The sequence below is a fragment of the Leptinotarsa decemlineata genome, unplaced genomic scaffold (assembly GCF_025532065.1).
Source record: "Leptinotarsa decemlineata unplaced genomic scaffold, Ldec_3_MD MMD2_tig00078363_RagTag_RagTag, whole genome shotgun sequence".
Lineage (NCBI taxonomy): Eukaryota > Metazoa > Arthropoda > Insecta > Coleoptera > Chrysomelidae > Leptinotarsa > Leptinotarsa decemlineata.
Window position 1 is genome coordinate 3,394,555 of NW_027412728.1, and position 14,859 is coordinate 3,409,413.

The 14,859-nt window shown below is 33.0% G+C and overlaps 1 long non-coding RNA gene across 1 annotated transcript; it reads left to right on the plus strand.

Moving 5' to 3' along the window:
* Nucleotides 1-625: 625 nt before the first annotated feature.
* Nucleotides 626-12,482, plus strand: LOC141487089 (uncharacterized). The gene is made up of 3 exons (XR_012468194.1): nucleotides 626-1,322; nucleotides 3,090-11,781; nucleotides 12,091-12,482. It is a non-coding gene; the product is annotated as an uncharacterized lncRNA (long non-coding RNA).
* The last annotated feature ends 2,377 nt before the right edge of the window (nucleotides 12,483-14,859 follow it).

A 14,859-nucleotide genomic window follows, 5' to 3' on the forward strand; every position in this document is an offset into this window, starting at 1 on the left:
ATTTTTGTTGATGATATAGCTGTTTTCTTAATTTTCCCCTCATTTTTCAATCACTTAAGAGCTTTTATAAATAAAGAAAAGTCTTTCTCAACTTTTTATTGATAAACTTGCCTTTATTTTATGAAAGTTGCCAATATTATCTTTGTTTAAGCTTTTTCCCCAATTATTCCTGAACTAATTGATGAAATAATTATTAGATAAAACACTTTATGAAAAATATGTTTTGTTCTAACTGGAAATGAACCAAAGTTCTATGGTCCCTCAATTTACTAAAGTACTTTGTATTATCAAACAAAAAAAACAAACAAGCAAGCTTAATAATATCGTTTAAAAAAAATCAGAAGTAGTTTAGGAATATTCGAACGAGAGCAATAGAAACTCGTTGAAGTTTATATACGAACACTAAACTGATTTTTCAAGGTCACTAAAATGAAAAGATAAAAAATTTGACTTATTGCCTTCTCTCTTCTCGATGACATAACCTTAAACTAAGATATCTAAAAACCCTGGTGCATCTACTCATACCTGCGGTAAATTTTCGTTATGCGGACACCCGGCGATTTTGAAAAAATTTTTGTCTGTACTTACGTATTTTGATGCGTAGATTACGAATCCGAAAGAAAAAAGCGGCGCTCTCCCTTATTTAAACAGTTACGGCCCTTCAAAGTTCAGAAAAGGGCAACTTTTCAGCCTTCTTTTTCACTAAATAAACTATTTAGAAACACAAGCATTTATTCACTAGGTCACCTTTACACCTTATTCCTCCTTCTTTAACACTTTTCACTTCAATAATCAATATTTTTCTTATAAAAAACTTAATTTAAAAACGAATGCTTTTTCTGGTGACATTATTCTATTTTTAGGTTAGTTACTAGTGACATTTCAGAAAAAAGCGGTTGGTATTTGCCGTCGCCTACTATTTCAAATTCGTAATACAACACCAAAAACCAATTTACGATCTAAAGAATGAAGGTAAAAAACATTTGAATTACTTCAGGAATATGGACTGCATCAGTCGTACCAACCATATCATTAACCTTAAAAACGTAAAATATAGTGATATGTAACCAAAAAGCAGCTCCGTACATTTTTTAACATTTTTATAAGAAAAATGTTGATTATTGAAGTGAAAAGTGTTAAAGAAGGAGGAATAAGGTGTGAAGGTGACCTAGTGAATAAATGCTTGTGTTTTTAAATAGTTTATTTGGTGAAAAAGAAGGCTGAAAAGTTGCCCTTTTCTGAACTTTGAAGGGCCGTAACTTTTTAAATAAGGGAGAGCGCCGCTTTTTTCTTTCGGATTCGTAATCTACGCATCAAAATACGTAAGTACAGTCAAAAATTTTTTCAAAATCGCCGGGTGTCCAGATAACGAAAATTTGCCGGAATTCCATCATGGGTGATGGGGAAAGTTGTGTTGAGTCCTTGGTTTGTGCATTAAACATCATTCTTTTCAAAAAGTCATTCAGAAGTCTCTCTATTTTTGGAAATACAGAAAAAAATCATTGGGAATATTTTAATGTTTCAAAAAAAGAACAAAAATCAAAAGCAATCATCTCTTATATACTGTTATGAATTCATGAAACAACAAATATTTCAATAACTACGGAACTATGGAATATTAATCGAAAATGATTTGAATAATGAGGTGATGACATACCAGTGAGATTGAAAACAATTATAAAAATTTAATGAGGACCTTCCTAATAATTCACTAGATTACAAAGAAATATTCCCAGTGAATTCTTTGTTGAACTTTTCGATTACCTGTTAAGAGATCCTTTTGATAAGCACCAACTTTTAACTGATTTTTTTTCAATTACTGATAAAAAAGTTTTGATGCATAAAATTTGGAATAAGCGGTTTATATATGAAGAACAATGTAATCAGTAGAAACACAGATGTTTTCTAATAGATATTCAACCAAAATACATCTACTCATAGTGACTATGGATGTATACATATCACACCTAGCAGTTTTATTCATGAATCAGGACATCGATTTTCTTATGCATACATATCTCGTTACTTTGGTTTAGAAAGAATGTGAACTATTTATTGTCTGTAAAGTATATTAAAGTTTATGAGATTTCTGTAATTATGGTTATCGAAGTTCACAATTCCAGCATAAATTGAACAAAGTTCAATTAAAATATCTTTCATTAATATTTTAATGTGATTTCATTGAGTCATATTTTTGCTATGATTTCATGTGCAGGCCATCCCTGATAGACTAATTTGACACTTGACCCCCATGCCAATTAAAATTTTGAAAAAGTTGAAGTGCCTCCCCCAGCCATCCAATGAGCAATCACAATGTGTTTTTTTTTTCTAAAAATAGTATCGGTAATAGCCCCCAAAAGTTTTTTTCATGTTTATACGTCAAACCGTTTAAAAGTTGAGTTAGTTTTTAATCGATCTGAGGTGAAATGGTATTTAATGTCCTCATCAGTGGTAAATTATTTTCTAGTTTCCTTGTGATGGGATTTGTTTTATATTCAGGTTCCCACGAAAAGTAAAATACCGTAATGTTCAGAGAACACCATGGTTGAATTTCTGCAGACTGCAAGCCTAAAGGAACACCTTCTGAGGCAGTGAATTCCAAAGCTTTGCCGTTTATTGTTAGAATGTGACCTTGGAAAGAGATATGATGAAAATAGCTTATTCTCTTTTAGAATACAAATACAAAATGTCTTCTGATATACTTTAATTGCTTACTACAACCTTTTACATTGAGTGTGTAAAAGAGTCCTTTTTTTTCAAACGATGTGTTCATCAATTATGATTCAGGTAGTTTTTTGAAAATATTCAGTTAAATTGAAAAAAAAACATACAGCTGATGAGAGTATCATATCTCAACAGATATTTTCAGGGTTTTCGAAATTTGACTCACAGAAAAATTGTATTTTTTCAAAATTTTTATTTTCGAGGGCTCTTACATTATGCTCTTTAGCACAGCAGATATTCAATCTAGAGATCAAATATGTCCTCAGTGCCTCTCTTGACAAATTTTCCTTGTGGTGTTCACAACCTACAATAGGTTTCTTTTAAGTTCCCTCTCAAAAACACCTGATATTGCTTTTTTCTTTCAGATCTCCAATATGAAGAAGGGATTTCATCATTTCTCCTCCACTAAAATTACTCTCCCTGGGCGGTTTTATCAGAAAATAGAGAGACATCAGGCGGAATATTTATCCAACTTGAATTGACTCGGGATGAGTATTGCATCCACCTGCAGCTGTCATCATCCCAAAAAGTGCTGAAAATGATAACAACAAAGTTGATGGGAATTGTTATGGATATGTGAACATTATCACCTCCAAATGATCTTGGTTTACTTTGGATGTCATCAAGTATTTGAAACCAAGATGGGGTTAGGAATATTCTCTAGTTGAATACTGCTAGAATTTACCAATGGATGTTTTGGAACAGAGTCTAGTGAATCGGATAGAATACTACAGGATGGACCAGGAAAAACGTTTAGTGAAAGTTTAGGAGCGGTTTCACTGAAAAATAAAGAATATCAAAATACATATTTTTATTATAAAAATGACTATCACAATAGAACTTGTCTAAAATCTTAATTTTTCATGATGATCTTCTACCACTTAGTAATGGCTATATCCATCAACTTACTTGTCTAAAACATGTTTTACCCTTTAGATCAATACATGTTAATTAATTATATTAATCAAACTATATAAATGATCACACAATCCTTAGTAGATATTTGGCAGATGCTTTATCAAATATTCTTTGAAAAAACTGACCACAGAACTAAATATAGGGACTCAAGTATTTCAGTTGTTCATGTTTCAAAGGGAATTTTTTCCACTGGATAATTCAACTGCGAACTGAAAAATAAAATCAGTTATAAAAAAATTGAAAATTAATCTTTGAATCTGGGAAAATTTCAGCAACCTTCGTAGATAATTTTCAGTAACTCATGTAGTATGATTTTATGACTGATTTGAATGTTCTGGTTAGTTTCCAGGTTTTGCTATTGTCTTTTTGGTAAACTCTAAACGTTTTGACTGCAACTATGACCGTCACCTTCAGCCAGTCACAACATAATAATTGAAACTAATTTCAGTATCAACTTTATTCTGTAAGATTACTTCATCAACGCAACTGAATATGTCTGTCTCAGTTGCAGTTGAATATTTTTACCGAAAATGACAAGGGCAAAGCCAGGAAACTAACTATAACCAAATTAGGCAGGATACGTTCATACATTCAATTCGATTTTAGAAATATATGCAGATTTCAGAATCAAAGTTACACTAAATCATTCAAGATTATTTCTGGTATAATTGATTGTCCAGAAATTCTCTCCCTTATAACTTTCAATGTTCCATAGAGGTCCATTAGACAAATAAAGCTATTTATTACACCATATCACTTAACTAACTATTGGTATCATTCTCCTTTATCTGAAATGTTGAGACTTGAAAATAACTACTCTGATAAAATCTATTTCTTCTGTGATAATGAAAATATTTTTAAGAATCTCACTCTTTGCTCATGTAAATGTTTTTCATTACTTTAATTGTCCTTCATTGAACACACATAAATGTGTCGTATAATAATTATAGTAGTAGTATAAGTGGTACAGTACGAGCTTTCTTTTTTATATAATTTACTGTAAACAAAAATTGGGGTTCACCTATATACAAATGAATAAATTGAGATCCCTGTAAATAAACATGGACAATAAACTAAAATGGTATTGGTTAAAATAGGTTTTTCTGTTAACCAGCTGTCGTTCCCCTACGAACGGCAGTCCTCAGAAGTCGAAACTTGTGCGAACAGGGATTAAAGAAATCTTACCTTTTAACGTGTGACTCTTACATATAACCCAAGATTCTAAAAGATACACCTCTTTCTGATTATGTTCTCAGAAGAGGCTGTTTATAATAATAATAATAATACCGTATTTATTATTTCCATGTGTGAGCAGTACGCTTACACAGATATTGACAAATATGAAATATTAGGAAATACAGGGTGAAGTTAATGAAGTTAATTTTCTGTGAATCAGACATTTGTAGAAAATGTTCTTCAACTTTAGCCCTTTCTTCCACTGAACACCTTTTATTTATAGAATGATATTAGCCCGTATTGAATAATGATGTATTTTTATGATAGGTATCAAGCGCAAATATGATGTAAAATATTGAACAAAACAGCAGTTGCCATCATTGAAATGAAAAATAATATTAAATTTTATAACTAAACTCCACACATTCGTACAATTTTTGACATATCCTTTTTCAACATGATTCAATCCAATAATGGTTACATAAATATCTCTTCTCATATTATGTTATTAATAACTTTCTTTAAAGTCCGTTATGAGCCTTATGTGAAATTTGTAGAATGACATTGATATGCTTGAGTTGAACCGAAAACAACAATCTTTTATCTTCAAGAGAAATGAATGGCATAGAGTGTTTGTTTCCAACTGTGAACTTCTGAGGGTCAATCTTAGAGAACAGCCGGTTGAAAAGATTTTTTTTTCAAGATAGGTAAATCTAGAAGGGGTTATTTATCATTTCATATATGAAAAATTTTAAATTTATCATTTTGATAACACCAAGTGTTCTCTCTTGATTTGTATGTGATCACATTTGCTTTTGATACCTTATTCAATGGATACTTTCCAACTGCAGAAATTATTAGAAAACTGATTCTGGAAATGGTGCATGTTTTCTTGAAATACGTACAATTAAGTACTTCTCTATAAGTGCACCTTGAAAAAATATACAAATCTTTGATAGGATTTATAGGTAGTGCTGTAGAAAATGAATACTCACATGCATGATGATTTGGCACCCTTCAATAGCTTTTTCTCACCAATGAAATAGATGGAAAAATGCTTTGAGCAAATAAAAGCACCATCAGGCAGATATTTCCTGACAGCATTCATCCACTGTTTCTGTTTGTTTTCATCCTATATAAAGGTACAATGCACAAATAAAACCATTCAAATCACCAATTGAGAACAAGTAAAGTTAAAAGAGCATACTATTTGGTTGCTTGGAATTCTATATGCTACAAGTAACAATTACTACAAGTATATATTTAAGAAAATATTAGGTTTCTAATCATACAGGAGTAGTCTTTTAACCACCCAATAAAAAAAATATACAAGTCCACAGTACAACAACACCTTCATGTTCTACAATAATTTTCCACAGGATTTCAAAAAGATACAATATTCTGTTAGGATGGGGAACTATTTGTTTGACATGGAGCCCTACTCAGTCAGTGATTTTCAAACTTAATCTATGATTTAATAATTATTGATATAGTTGAACATGACCAACTCAGATATTTTAACTTAATTTTTTATTTGTTTTAAATTTAATGCTGATATTAATTTCATGATACCTATTTTAAATGGGTGTTAAAATTTATGTAAGTGTAAACTTACTTCTCAGAATAATTCTGTAGAAATGCAATAAATCTATTTGCATACTGTAATATTCAACTCTAGGTATATGTATGAGTAGACTTTTCTTGCAAATAGGTATAAAGTTGTATTTAAAAAAAAAATAAAAAAAAAACACAAGTGATGTTTATTTTCAATTTGATATTATGATTAAGAAGGTAATGACACTCTAGTAGCAGAAGGTGGATTTGAAAGGGTGAAGGATTATTCAAAATATTGTTTTTGGTGTAGGCAGATACAAACATAGTTTATCATTGGTGGAATGACAGTAATTATGAAATATTTCATTTACCTTTGGCACTGAATACAGATGTTTACTCGAATTTTTACACTGTCCACACAAAATACAGAATTGTCCCATCTTACAAAAAGTATCCTTATACACTATATAAAACTATTCCTTATTACTACTGAAAAAAGTAACTAAAATAAATGAGAACTAACGAACGAAAATTATAATAAAAAATATGAACAATGTAAAGATTGGGATGACAAAAATTTCAATTTCAAAACACCAAAAGTTGAAATTCTTTTTGACAATGACAAATAATATTATTTTAACTGACTCGGCGGGGACTCGAACAATTCAGAATCTTGGGAAAACTCTCGTAAGTATTGTTAAAAGCAACAGGTGGTCCTTTCAAAAAGTTCTAAACAAAATCTAATCGTTGCAAACACCAGGGCTTCTAGGAATCTTAGGTATTGGAATGGAAAAACTTTTTTATCCATCCACATAGGTCTCAAACTCCGTTTCCAGAAAATTTTCGTTTTATTTTGGACAGAAGCTAATCATGATCTTTGTAAACATGAAATATCTTATTTATGTGATAGCAATATTTTATTTATATCACAACAGTAGATGAACAAAGAGACCACGAGCCCAAAATCACATGTATTTTCTTATGGAACTAAACTTTCTGCAATTTTTGGTTCAAACAGGAGTGGGGGAAACGTGTGACGTCATCGACGCAGGATGGAACGAGTATCGTAGCGATTCAAGCATGGAACTCGGCCCCCATAGTACTCCACATCACCGCTCAGGCTCTCTTGCGACTCTTCCTCACCCCTCGGCCCCCTTGGGATTCCGCATCAGCGCTCAGACCTCCTTGTCACGTGATTTTAATTAAAAAAAGTTTATAGTTATGAGATTCGAACCTGGATCGTCCGCGCCGTAGACATTGTCCTCAGCCACCATCGTAAGATATTGAAGACAACTGCGAATGTTGGGTATTTATAGCGTTAGTTTTGTCGGGACCGAAATTGACTCATTCATTGTACTTGAAAGCATTTTTATTTTTTGATTTCCGTAGAATGTAATCGTCATTATCATATTGAAGATAGGAAAATATACTTAGATTTGGGAAATAATTAATATTTCATGTAAAGATGTGTATGTGTGTATAAGAGCGAGAGACGCGTGTGACGTAATCCATGCAAAGAGAGATGGAGATCGAAGTTTTACCGGTTGCTAGTGCAAGCAGGTGTTGCCAGTTGTACAATAAATCAATGTTTATGGAGTAATGTAGCGTTGCCGGTTTGAAAATTAAGTTATAGAACACACAGAGTCATCTATAAGTCACTAGCTGAACTATCCATTAGTTGAAGAAGGACACTGTAAACACTAGACTCATAAGACTGCATCTGTCAAATGTCAATACATGCCAGCATGGCAGGTTCGGCGTTGCCAGTTGTACAATAAATCATTGTTTATGGAGTAATGTAGCGTTGCCGGTTTTGGAATTAATCGTGAACGACTCGATGAAAATTGGAAGCGCGAAAGTGATATATTAATAATAATGAATCAGATTTAAGAAAAAAACATTACAGATCAATGAGGCTGTATCGTTTCAAAGTGTGATCCCTCAATGTTACAAGGTATTTCAAAATACATCATTGAAAACAAACATGGCGTCTAAGTGTACAGGGTGCGTTAAAATACATCATTTAAGAAAAACATAACACTTTCACGAGGCTGTTAGTTTTCAACGTGCGATCCCTCAATGTGTACAAGGTATCTCAAAATACATCATTGAAAAACAAATATGACGCCGAAGTGTACAGGGTGCGTCAAAATATATCATTTAAGGAAAAAACATGTCGATTTGAAATATGATATTAATGTGTATACAGGGCGTTTCAAAATACATCATTTACGAAAAAAACATGTCTAGCGTTCCAACATGTCGGAAGTCTCGTATCTTTGTTAAGCAAGTTAGCATCATCAGGAGAAAGAAGAGATCCAAAAGTGTCGAGAGGTTGAGCGTTGTGGACTCAACGTGAGGGCAATGGGGGAACGAAGTATTCGACAATGACATTTCAAAATACGTTATTTTCCATACGTTTTCGATCGTTTTTCGTGCGTTTACGATCGTTTTTGTGCGTTTACGATCGTTTTTCGTGCGTTTTCGATCGTTTTTCGTGCGTTTTCGACCGTTTTCCGTGCGTTCATTCGTTATCGTTTCATCGTTATTGTCGTAACGGTTTTTCGTGTTTCAATATGACAGTCATTTTCGCTAACCAAGTTAGCATCATCAGGAAATGACTAACGTCCATGCTTTGTCATATGGAGATTCATTTTGCGAATTTTTAGACTCTTGAACGGAACCTTGTGGAACACTCAACCTAACTTCTGTTACAGAGTAATGTCGGTCAGCCAATCGGAATGGAGAAATCAAATATTGCTCGATTGATTGTGCTAGATGAAATTGAACTGGAGAATGAGGGTCGAATAATGATAATAATAGTGATAAATCATTAAAAGCTTGAAAGTGACGTAGTCAGTGTAGGAGGTGGTGGCGTGGTAGAAAATGTGTGAGGATTTGTGGAAATGAATGAGATATTACAACAAATAATAGCGCAACTGTCAGAAGGGCACTGAGTTGTATATTCACTAATAATGATCGGATCGTCGCATACAGCACGTCAAATAAAAGGATAAGACATGCAGAATTCATCGACAGAGAAAAAACAAATATGGCGTAATGAATATAATATCCAACGCCTAATGTGAAATAACATAGGAAGAATTGCAAATTCAACAAACTTGTAATTGAAAAATGTTGGGTTATGAACAACTATAAGTTTATTCCAATTGCAGAAGCTTGATCCAAACGCAGAATTTATTGACAAAGAAAATGAAAAAATCATTGGATACTGAAACATATGATATATTTGGATTCCTTAGGGTGAGAAGGATTCGAATCCATCAAAAAACGACCACTTCTGGTTTTCACTTCCGGTCCTCCGATTTCGATGATTTCAACATCAATGGATTCGTTTAGATGTCATGAAACATAATTAATCATTTGTCGAAGTCAAAAGGGCCTTATAACCTATTTTCATTATACTAGCAGCAACAGACCGATGTGGGTACTCTTTTCAAATGATTTCATTTGTAGATTATGAAAAGTATAATATACAGCGCCCAATGTGAAATAGCATAGAAATAATTGCACATTTAAAGAAAATCATTGAACACATTTGAAATTAAAAGTTGTTGGGTTATGAACAACTACGAGTGTAATGTTATTGCAAAAATTTTATTCAAAACACATAATTTGTTGATAAAAAAATGGAAAAATCATCGTATACTGAAACATATGGTATTATTGGATTCCTTAGGGTGAGAAGGTTTCGAATCCGTCAAAAACAGGTCACTTCCGGTTTTTACTTCCGGTCGTCCGATTCCGATGATTTTGACATCAATGGATTCGTGTAGATGTCAAAAAACATAGTTAATCATTCTACGAGGCCAAAAGGACCTCATAATCTATTTTCGCTATACTAGTCGCAACAGGTCGGTGTGGGTACTCATTTCAAATGATTTAATTTGCAGACTATAAAAAGTATAATATCGAGCGCCTAATGTGAAACAGCATAGGAAGAATTGCAGAGAGAATAATTGAAAAAACTTCGAATCGTTACGTACATCATTTCAAATGAAAGAAGAAGAATTGCAGAATTCATCTATAAAGAAAAAACAAATATGGTGCAACATGTCAGAAGGGCACTAACCCATCTTCATTAATGATTATTGAATCTCAACGTGCAGCACATCAAATGAAAGGGAAACGAATGCAGAATTCATCGACAGAGAAAAAACAAATCTGAAGCAACATGTCAGAAGGACACAAAGCCACATTTTCGTTAATAATTGTCGAATCGTCACGTACAGCACGTCAAATGAAAGGAAAAGAAATGCAAAATTCTTCGACAGAGAAAAAACAAAGATGGCGCAGTATGTCAGAATGACACTAAGCAACATCTTTGTTAATGATAGTTGGATCTCAACGTGCAGCACATCAAATGAAAGGGAAACGAATGCAGAATTCATCGACAGAGAAAAAAAAACGGAGACGATGCCAAGAGGGCACAAAGTTGTATCTTCACTAATAATAGTCGCATCATCACATGTAGTACTTCAAATAAAATGGAAAAAAAGCAGAATTCATGTGTTTGTTGCGCTATTCAAATCCAAGGTGACATGGATCAATGTCAACGCTGAATAGGCACCTAACAAAGACTCTTTGATTTTCTTTTGTTTTATTTCAGAATATGTCATCACTAATTTTTATATTCAAACCCAAGGTGACATTGATCACTGCCAATGCCGAATCTGCATCCGGAGATATGCAGTTCTAAAAGCGACGAAACAAAGGCTCTTTGTTTCATTTTAAAATATGTCATCACTTATTTTACTATAAATACGTTATGCATGGCGAAATGAGTTAGTTGCATCCGTTGAAAGTGACAAGTGCACCGATTTCTATTTGAAAGTAAGTGTTTTAAGTTTGACTTTTTCCTCAGATGAATTTATTCAAATGTAATTTAATTGAAAGTTGTTGAGAATTGTTGAATCCTTTGATTTCCAATATATATATATATATATATATATATATATATATATATATATATATATATGTTGGATGATTTCAGTCGAATGTTTTACATGTCGTGGTTTGTTTGAGATAGTATTCGCATATATTGTGAAACAAAACATAAAGCTTTCATTTTTTATTTTTCGCAGATGGATTTACAAAAGTTGAATGCAAGTTCGATCGTGAAGAGAAAGCCAAGTATCAAAGTAGCAGATTAGCCTGTGGAGATGCCGCAGAGGATATTCACCGCAAAAATCGTGAAAGGAAAATTTGGTGAGGCGGTCTTGTTGGATTTGGGAGATAAAGTATCATTTCTACCCCACCGAGTGACGGAGGCGTATCGTCCTCACTTAGAAGAATTTTCATCAGGAAAATACGCTATTGTGTTCAAAGGGTTAATGGACATTGGGAAACCGAATCTTGTCGTTTCATTTGAGATTGTACAAAATTAAGGTTAGTATTGTTTCCAATTTTTTCTTTGTTTTATGAGCAAAGAGTTTTTGGGTGTATACAATATTTTTCATTCGGGTCAAAAATTCTCATTCACAGATATGATCCGCATAAAGTAGTGTTTTCATACAATATATTTCCTTCACTTAGTACGTGCAGAATATGTGTTTTGAATTCATTATTTTGAATGACACTTGATTTTTTTATTTTCATTATAAGTGTAGCAATTACTTCATGAAAGACATTACCCTCTCTGTTGCCAAAAAAATTTATTTAGTGTATGTTTTCATTAAAAAATCGAATTTATTTCAGAATAATACATCAACGTGTGCAGTATCAGTCAGAGTCATCTCAACAACAACATTCAGAACCGTCGCAGCAACCTTTCCAGAAATCTCAGCAGTTTCCATTTTTTTCAGTCTATAGTTGCCCATTATGGGGCTATAATTCGTTGATATTCAGGGATTTGTTGGACAGACTGCGTCTATTCAATATATACACAACCGTAGTGAATTTGGAAGACTTTGAAGATTCATGGTGGTGTATTCCAAAATTCAAGAAAAACACGCGGTTCTGTATGGGTCATTCCAAAGGAAATTTGTTCAGCTGCAGTTTCAATAACGTTGATATTTTATATAAATGGCTTTATAATATACTACCAAAATAAATAAAATACATATCACACACATCTTTTTTTGAAAATGAAAACTTATACAGGGAAAGTTGTCAAAAATATGCAATAACATAAAATTATATATCAGATTTTATAGTGGTGAATAAACATCATATTGAAAGATACAAGGTTGACAAAAACAGGACATTTTAGAAATAAAGAAAATAAGTTTGGCTGTCATTTTAAATTCTGATTCGTTGGGTCGATATAACAAAAAGTTGCATTTTATATCTTGAATTTTATTTAGGACATTATTATAGATGATTGACATTTGACATTAAATTCCAATTGTGATATTTGGAAATTCATTTCGTATCGTAGTTTTTTCGAAATTCCCATTCAAAATAGCATCCTTTGATATAGATACCGGACGAGTCTATTATGTGTAGATAACCTGAGTTTCAATTATTCGGAGTTCTGAGTTCTTGTACATATAAACATAACAAAGTAACGATACAGACAAATATGAAAAATCCATTCAAGTGAATACATGAATTGAAAGATATTTTAACCTCAACTTCGATATTCTGAAACAAAAACACACAGTATTCACAATTCCATCTTTCGTTATTCCAAGTTCATAGTCATTAAAATTGATACGATTATAATATATATATAGGAATATGAAACTATCTTCAAATACAGTTGCATGAATGCACATCAAGCATTTTGTCGTAGTACGGTGACCGGGGCAAAGTTACAACTTTAGCATAATATGAATGTTTATAAATATTAGGGAAGGTCAAGATCATCAACAGGTATTAAGAAATTCATTCGGTGTCCAAAGCTTTCGGAATACAATGCAAATAATTTTCTTTATGACTATTCGTTCGATATTGAATATTATTACCTCAAAATATATCGAAATCATAACACGTTTGCGATTCATTTTTTCAGTTACATATGAAAAGTGAGTTTCGGTTTGCAGAAATAATAGCCCACACATGTTGGAAATTTTGCCATAGTGTGGTGAAAATCGTATTGAAAATTCTACGAAATATAAGCGCATACATACAGAGTGAATCAATATTTGAAATACGTCGTTTGGAACCCCCCACAACCCTTCTCTATCGAATTTTGGCAGAAATAATGCTGTGTCGTATTGTAGAGTTAACGTTCCAAATTGGGGAAAGTGAAGTGCCTTTATTCGTTATCGTTTCGTCGTTATTGTCGTTTTTTTTTCCTATTTCAATATGACTGTCATTTAACACTTAACGCGTTTCGCTTACCAAGTAAGCATCATCAGGAGATGACTAAAGTCCACGCTTTGTTGTATGAAGGTTCGTTTTGCGAATTTTCAGACTCCTGAAACGAACCTTGAGGAACAATCACCCTAACTTCTGGTACAGAGTGGTGTCGTAAGCCAATCAGACTGGAGAAATCAAATATCAGTAGAATGATGGTTTTAGATGAAATTAAACTGAAGAATGTGGGTCGAATAATAATAATAATAGTGATAAAACATTAAAACTCAACTTGTGTTACAGAGTGATGCCGGTCAGCCAATCAGAATGGAGGAATCAAATATCGGCCTAATAATTGTGTTAGATGATATTGAACTGGGGAATGTGGGTCGAAAAATAATAATAATAATGATAAAATATTATAACATTGAAAGTGACGTAGTCAGCGCAGGAGGTGGTGGCGTGGTAGTAAATGTGTGAGGATTTGTGGAAATGAATGAGTTATTAGAAAAAAAAAATGGAGCAACTGTCAGAAGGGCACTAAGTTGTATATTCGCTGATAATAATCGAATCTTCGCTTACAGCACGTCAAATGAAAGGACAAAAAATGCAAAATTCATTGACGAGAGAATAAAAAGATGGCGCAACATGTCAGAAAGACATTAGGTCACAATTTCACTCATGATATTTGGATCTTAACGTGCAGCACATCAAATGAAAGAGAAACGAATGCAGAATGTTATCGACAAAGAAAAAACAAAGATGACGCAACATGTCAGAAAGGAACGAAGCCACATCTCCGTTAATGACAATTGAATCTCAACGTGCAATACATTGACTGAAAAAGAAAAAAAATGTAGAATTCATCGACAGAGAAAAAAACAAAGACAACGTAACATGTCAGAAGGCCAATGAGCCGTATTTTCGTTAATAATGATTTGTTCTCAAAGTACAGCACATCAAATGAAATGGAAACGAATGCAGAATTCATCGACAGAGAAAAAACAAAGATGGCCTAACATGCCAGAAGGGCACTAGGCCACATCTTCGTTATCAAAAGTTGAATCTGAACTGCAGCACATCGAATAAAAGGAAAACGAATGCAGAATTCATCGACAAAGAAAAAACAAAAATGGCGTTATATGACAGAGGGGCACAAAGCCACATCTGGCGTGATAAGTCAGAAGGGCAGAATCTCAACGTGCAGCACACTAAATGAAGGGG